Source organism: Heterodontus francisci, chromosome 26 (assembly GCF_036365525.1).
Source record: "Heterodontus francisci isolate sHetFra1 chromosome 26, sHetFra1.hap1, whole genome shotgun sequence".
In the NCBI taxonomy this organism is placed as follows: domain Eukaryota; kingdom Metazoa; phylum Chordata; class Chondrichthyes; order Heterodontiformes; family Heterodontidae; genus Heterodontus; species Heterodontus francisci.
Genome location: NC_090396.1, coordinates 62,124,876 through 62,132,593, shown reverse-complemented (window position 1 = coordinate 62,132,593; position 7,718 = coordinate 62,124,876). Strand labels below are relative to the sequence as shown.

The 7,718-nt window shown below is 41.9% G+C and overlaps 1 protein-coding gene across 1 annotated transcript in view; it reads right to left on the bottom strand.

The window, feature by feature from the left end:
• Window positions 1–7,718, bottom strand: part of LOC137384397 (BTB/POZ domain-containing protein 17-like) — a 204,725-nt gene that overhangs the window by 140,999 nt on the left and 56,008 nt on the right. The gene's annotated exons all lie outside the window — the stretch shown is intronic.

Below are 7,718 nucleotides of genomic sequence, written 5' to 3'. Positions count from 1 at the left end.
GGGCATCTTGCTCCAACTGTACAGGGCATTGGTGAGACCACACCGATAGTACTGCATCGAGTTTTGGTCTCCTTACTTGAGGGATCTACTTGCATTGGAAGCAGTTCAGAGAAGGTTCACTAGGCTGATTCCTGGGATGAAGGAATTGTCTTATGGAGGAGAGGTTGAGCCGGCTGGGCCGATACTCATTGGAGTTTAGAAGAATGAGAGGTGATTTTATTGAATCATATAAGATTCTGAGGGGGCTTGACAGGGTAGATGCTGAGAGGATGCTTCCCCTTGTGGGGGAATCTGGAACTAGGGGGCACAGATTCAAAACAAGGCATCTCCAGTTTAAGGTGGAAGTGAGGAGGAATTTCTTCTCCCAGAGCGTTGTTAATCTTTGGAATTCTCTAGCCCAGTGAGCAGTGAAGGCTGGGTCATTGAATATATTCAAGGCTGAGTTAGACAGATTTTTGAACTATAGGGGAGTAGAGGGTTATGGGGGACATGCAGGAAAATGAAGCTGTGGCCATGATCAGATCAACCACGATCTTATTGAATGGCGGAGCAGGCTCAAGGGGCAAATAGCCTACTCCTACTCCTATTTCTTATGTTCTTCTGACTATTCAGAAATCCAGATTCTTATATACAACAATAACAACTTGCATTTGTATAGTACCTTTTACATAGTAAAGCATCCCGAGGCACTTAATTAAAAATAATCAGAGCTCATGGTTTCAAAGCTTCCTGGAAAAATACAATGAACACTTAACTGACCTACATTCAGCAAACAGATTAGCAGAAAAGTTCGTAGATACTTTTAAACAGAAGCTAGATAAACATGTCAGGGAGAAAAGAATAGAAGGTTATGCTCATAGGATTAGATAAAGAAGGGTGAGAGGAGGCTTGTGTGGAGCATAAACATTGGCATGGACCAGTGGGGCTGAAAGGCCTGTTTCTGTGCTGTACATTCTATTTAACTTATGTAACATCGTTTTCAGGTTCCTCTCTCCAGGTCAACAAAGATGATTAAATGTCAGAAGTTCTAAAAGCTAATTGAATGCCTTTTCCTTGGTGTGTAAGTCTTTATGGTTGCACACACTCATATGATCAGTCAGCTATTTAAGACAGCTCAGCATCACCATTCCAGTTAACATTCTGAATACATGTGTGAACATTGGGCTATGCTGGCTATGCAACTTGGAACTGCAGTTTCCTCTGCAGGAGCATGGTGAGTTTTGTTGCATGATGCATTGTGTGGATGCAGTGTGTGTGCTGTATTGATCCACAGTGGGTGGTTGAGGTGTTGCAATGGAGGTGAGGTCATGCTAATTCACAGGGAGACTATTACCTTAGATAGGTCACACTTCTGCTTCCACAGCTAGCAGTAACATAGGAACAGGGCGGCACAGTGGCGCAGTGGTTAGCACCGCAGCCTCACAGCTCCAGCGACCCGGGTTCAATTCTGGGTACTGCCTGTGTGGAGTTTGCAAGTTCTCCCTGTGTCTGCTTGGGTTTTCTCCGGGTGCTCCGGTTTCCTCCCACAGCCAAAAGACTTGCAAGTTGGTCGGTAAGTTGGCCATTATAAATTGCCCCTAGTATAGGTAGGGGTAGAGAAATATAGGGACAGGTGGGGATGTGGTAGGAATATGGGATTAGTGTAGGATTAGTATAAATGGGTAGTTGATGGTCGGCACAGACTCGGTGGGCCGAAGGGCCTGTTTCAGTGCTGTATCTCTAAACTAAACTAAACTAAAGGGATAAAAACAGAAAATGCTGGAAATACTCAGCAGGTCTGGCAGTAGCTGTGGAGAGAGAAACAGAGTTAACGCTCCAGGTCAATAACTTTTCAACAGAATGAAAAATCAAAATCTGATGAAAGGCCATCAAACTGAGACATTTTAACTCTGTTTCTCTCTCCAAAGATGCTGAGTATTTGCAGCATTTTCTGTTTTCATTTCAGATTTCTAACATCCTCAGTATTTTGCGTTTGTATTAGGTATAGTAGTAGGCCAGTCAGCCCATTGAGCCTGTTCCACCATTCAATTAGATCATGGTTGATCTACATCTTGACTCCTTCTACCTGTCTTGGTTCTGTAATCCTTAACATCAATGACTAACATTGGATTGTAGATTTACACTTTGGTGCTGCATTTACCATGATAGCAGCCATAACGTGGCTCTAACTATGAGTACAAAAACACCTATAAAACAGTGTTAATAGATATTGAAGATATGAAACTTATTCCAGAAAAAGCCAAACACAACAATCAAGTTTAGATCAGGAAAGAAGATTTTCCACATGTGTAAGATAAATCAGGTGCTAACATTGTATATTCTATTTATTCAACCAATGTGAGGATGATTTTGATTGAGCTAAAAGTAATTTAAGTTTTTTAGTTCAATGTACTTTTTAAGGGAAACACATACAGACACAGGGAAGATCTTGGTGCTTTTCATTATATTCTATGATTTGCTTCTGTCCAATGCTCACCAGTTGCCATCTGGAAACCCTCAAAGCTGAAAGCAAAATTCATGGGGTCGTCTTGCAACCAAATGCTATTTCTTTTATCATTGAGTCATGGATGTGGTAGGAATATTTAGTCCTGTGACTTTAAGTGAAGAAGAAAAATTTTCTTGTGAAATGCACAGCTGACTGTTTCGGGCCCATACATTAGATAGTAAGTGTAAATCAGCCAATTATGATAGATTTAGGGCAGTAGTAAGGGAGTTCTGGTCACGATGTTGTCATGCTGCAGTGCAAACAGATTCTATGGGCTGCAAAATGATGTCAAAAATATTCTTGCTTAATTAAGTCTATCCATTATGGAATAGGCTGTGAATATCTAAAGTCACATCAGTTGTGACAGTCAACCACTGTTAGTATTAGGTTGTACCCATCATTGGCTCCATGGATATATAAGTGCAGGTATCCGGGGGTGATTACATTGATGGCGACAACTGTGCCATACAGCTAATAAAAAACATTGTATTAATGGCTGAAAGGCATAGTTAGATATTCGTTGCCACATCATCAAATGTTACTAACAGATAGATAAGTGAGTTGTGCCTATGTGGATTACTGATTTGTTTCTTGGAGTGAATACTTCTAGTAAATAAGGGTTCAGCCTCTGATAATAAATACATCACCTTGCACTGAGGAATACAGCCAGAAGCTAAACTAAATCATCCCTGAAAACTGGTGCAGGGATCGCGATGCGATGATTGAAATTGCAGGCAGCATTCCAACTTTGTGCTGCCTGCTCATTACAATGATTCCAGTGTCAAGCCAGGGCAAACCACATGATTGGTTGGATCAATGCTGTGAGTGGCTAGCACCACTTAAAGCTAGCCTGCACCTCTTAAAGGGGAGGAGCACTGTGGCTGGAGCAGGGGCAGGCAGTCATGCAGGAAGTGACTCCAATCTGGGAAACATTGAAGAATGCAACAATGTGGAAGAGAGCCAACTCCAGGATTTTCAGACACTGCACTGAAGGCCTTGGTAGAGGAGGTGGAAAACAGGAGAGATGTCCTGTATCCACCTGCAGCCAGGAGACCCTCCAGACAAACACTCAGAAGGTAGTGAGAGCAGATAGCCATGGAGGTCAATGCTAGGAGTCAAGCCCCGAGGACCTGGATGCAGTACCGCAAGAAATTCAATAACCTCACATGGTGGTCAAGGTCAGTGGTCAGTGAATGTATCTGGAAATGCCATAACCTACCAACTGCTATACTAGCCTCTGATACTGTCAAATACTGGACCCATTAGTTAAATGGACTGAAAGAATGATAGCTCCTGCATGGACTCCTACTCACTGGCTGTTTGGTTGTCTGGTTTTCCTATTGTTCAGACCCTCCTCCGTCCCAGTTTTTGCGTACTATTTTCACTGTATCATTTGGCACCAAATATGAACCTTCACTCGCTTTTATATTTTGCCATCATTAGGCACATACAGAGTACACATGCACACAAGTACATGAATAGCTGATTCTCAAAAACTGTCAACTGCTACTGTTTTGGACTACTTGGATGTCTGAGAACTTTGTGATAGCTTAATGAAAAGCAACAAAACATGTAAATTCTAAGACTTTCTTTCAAATCTGGTGTAGATGCGTTGCTTTCATCAGGTTATTGTGGTGGGTCAAAAAGACAATGCTTTACATATTTTCTCAATTAATTATATGATGACAGAAAATATATTACCTTTCATTGAGATGGTACACAGCTCAATTCACCACACCCCCATCACTCACCTACAAACAATCCAATCAATCAGGACTCATACTTAAACTTCATAAGCTCCAAAGCACCCTCACACACTTAGCACTGCTGCAAGCCGCACACTCACATTTCACATGAATAGCTGGCACACACTGCCAGCTATTCAGCCATGACAGCCACATCAGCCACAAAGATTGCCCAACACTCACTGACAACACTTCCCTCTCTCTTGCAGATGGCGCAGGACCAGAGGCAACAGGAACCATAGGCGCATGTCTGCATATCTTAAACCCCAAGGAAGAGAAGGCAATGGTCATTATTGGGATGGCCATTGCTGAGGCTAAGGTCAGTAGTAGGGCTGAAACCATCGAAGCTGAAGGTATCCTCATACCTAATCCCCCTTCTCACATCCCACCTGCATGTGTTACGCACTGGAGTCATCAGCCATGCCATCAGCAGATAGTCCTTGTTGCCCTTTAGCCACCTATAGGTTTGCACTGGTGGCTCAAATGCAGATGGCACAACAGACTGCCACAGAATGAAGGCATCATCACTCAGCATACTGGGCAGTGACATGATTCACTGCCTATGGTCACACACCAGCAAGATTTTGAGGGAGTGGAAACTGCGAGATGTTGCAAATATCTTCAGTCTGGAAAGAAACAGATGCATAGAAGTTCATTGCCATGGTCACCATCACAGCCACTGGCAATGTGCTCCCCACCCTGCTGTGAGGTTGCAGTTAAGGCTGCTTCAGGTGAACATCCTTACCAAAGTGCAGGCGTTTCGCATACAGTTCCTTGCTCAGGTTCAGGTGGCAGAATTGCTCCCTGAACACGCTGGGTGGATGAGCCCTCCTGGTGAGAGCCCTTCTCCCTTCCTCTTCCTCCCTCTTTCAGCACCTTGTCCTGCTCTGTGTGGCTTCTGTTCATTCTCCCAGTCATGCTTTATTCCCAGGGGAATGATGACTAGTGCAGCCATGTCTGGGAGAAACTGATATGTGCAGAAGCTTTGAAGTCAGCAAAATCTCTTTCAGCTCTTGCCACACAACTCCCAGAAGTCTTTTGCAACTTTAAACAACTATGCAAAGCAACAAACACATAAACAATTGCGCGCAGCAGTCAGAAGAAATCAACCAGCAACTAATCTGTAAGTAGTTGATAATCCCTTTAAATGATGCTGGTGGGGAGGTCCTTCCAACTGCTGCACATGCATCTATAGACTACAAAGTTAAGAGAGGGCGTTAGCTGGATCATTAAGCTCAAAAATGGCACCACTGTTGTCAAATCATTGCACACTGATTGACCCTTTGATTGGCCTGCTCTGCTTACTTTTGGCGGACATTCACTGGGTGCGTGGTAATGCCCTCACCAATATAGCATCCAGCACGATGTGCCCCATAAGCATGGATGCACCACGGTTGCCATTTTGGAGCTTTAAGGGCACTCGTAGCGCCCAAAGGGTGCACACGATCCTAATTTCCAAACCCCCCAACTCTGATTTTTAGTCTGAGTTAATTGAATTTAGCCAAAGTAGGAGTAGGAGTGCTACAATAGGCTTTGTGCACCGGGATAGGGAGGAAAAAATAATCACTCAGAATTCCTGCTTTGGACTGTTCTCTAATGGATGGTGTGGGTGTGGAATGAGGACAGAACCCCACCTCCCCCATCAAATAACCTCCCAACACTCACTCTCTGGTCTCCTATGTGAAGAACAGCCAACAGGATGAGATACAGGAGAGCTGCTGTCATTTGTGGAAACATATTTTAGCAGGATTCAGCACATTCAGGAGAGGAGGTTTCAGGAGATAATGGGAAAAAGGAACTTTAAAAAGGCTCCACATTGATCAACGTCATGAAAAGGCTATTTCTAGCCCTGCCAATGTGGGTGCAAACAGAATTCACCAGCACACTCAGTTATCTCAGCTTTGATTAAATGTATAACACATCTCAGCCTTAAGCACTGAACCACACGCGAGACATATATTTTCGAACAATGAAATCCAGCTGTCACAAATATCAGAGTAGTTTATTGAAGTTGCCTATTTGATCGTTCCATTGACTAACCAGTCAATTACTGGACCCATTAATTAAATGGACTGAAAGAATGATAACTCCTGCGTGGGCTCACGGACAGGTAGTACTTACTGGCTGTTTGGTTGTCTGGTTTGCCTCCTGCTCTGACCCTTCTCCATCCCACTGTTTGCGTACTATTTTCACTGTGTCATTAGGCACTCAATCTGAGCCTTCGCTAGTTGCCTTTCACATGTTGACATTATTAGGCACATATATGCACACAAGTACATGAATAGCTAACTCTCAAACACTGACTACTGCCACTATTCCTGACGAGATGGATGTCTGGGAAATTTGTGACAGCTTATTGCAATGTGACAAAAACATGCCAATTCCAACACTTCCTTTCAACCCTGGTGTAGATGCGTTGCTTCTATCAGATCATTATGGTGGGTCAAAGAATTAATACTTTAAATATTTTCTCAACTAGTCATATGATGACAGTAAACATATTTCCTTTTATTGAGACTGTACACTTGATGCATCTAATTAACAGGAACAAGTGATAGCACTTTCTTACCAACCTTAGTTTTCACTACAAGCTGTATTGTTTTCTTTAATCTAAGAGGATTTATGCTGTTGAAAATGTGATTACAAAGATTTTTCTAGCAATGTTTAATATTTTAATTTATTGATAGAAAGGTTTTCTTTGTGCAATAACTCACATGAAATTGTGAACACATTTTGTTAAATCTAGCACACAGAGGAAGTCTTCACCCCATGTGTTCCTTTCCAAGTGAAAAATGACAATATAAGAAATTATTTTCCTCTTCAGACACAATTTCCACATCAAATACCTCCAGAGCAGTATCATATAATGCAATTCCAGCTCCTTAATTCCATTCCAGCCCCTTTGTTTCTGCTTTTTATTTGTTCAACAGATATTTACACTGAATAATCTTGTATTGCCTGAAGCACACTTTAGTGAAAGAAATCACATCTAAAAGTGGATTCATAGAGATAATGGCAAAACTGTCCTTCAAACTCTTCAGATGAACAATTATCCTTAAAGTCTTTCAGTTGTCCATCTTTCTCCAACTGTTTTACCTCAATTGCTAAAACCTTTTTCTGTACTTCCTTGCAATACTTTAATAATTTCTGAAAAGTTGGTGATTGTTCAGAAATTAGGAAAGTTAATCAAAACTTTTTCAGGTGGTATTTCATTTCAATTTTCCAAGGGTTCTGGGAACCAATTGGTATTGGTAGCAAATAGGACATCTGGAAGTTCAGATAAACCAAAAAAAAAAGTCTCTCTTGTTTCTCATTCACCCTTGCTGGCAATCAGGAATGCTATTTACAATTTTTAAAAAGGTCATTCCTTCTGCAGTCATTTTGCTCTTTATTACGGTCTAAAATAATGAAAAAAAAGTTTAAAAGCAAAATATTGCAGATGGCACAAATTTGAAATTAAAACACTCCAAGTGTTCCCAACATTTTTA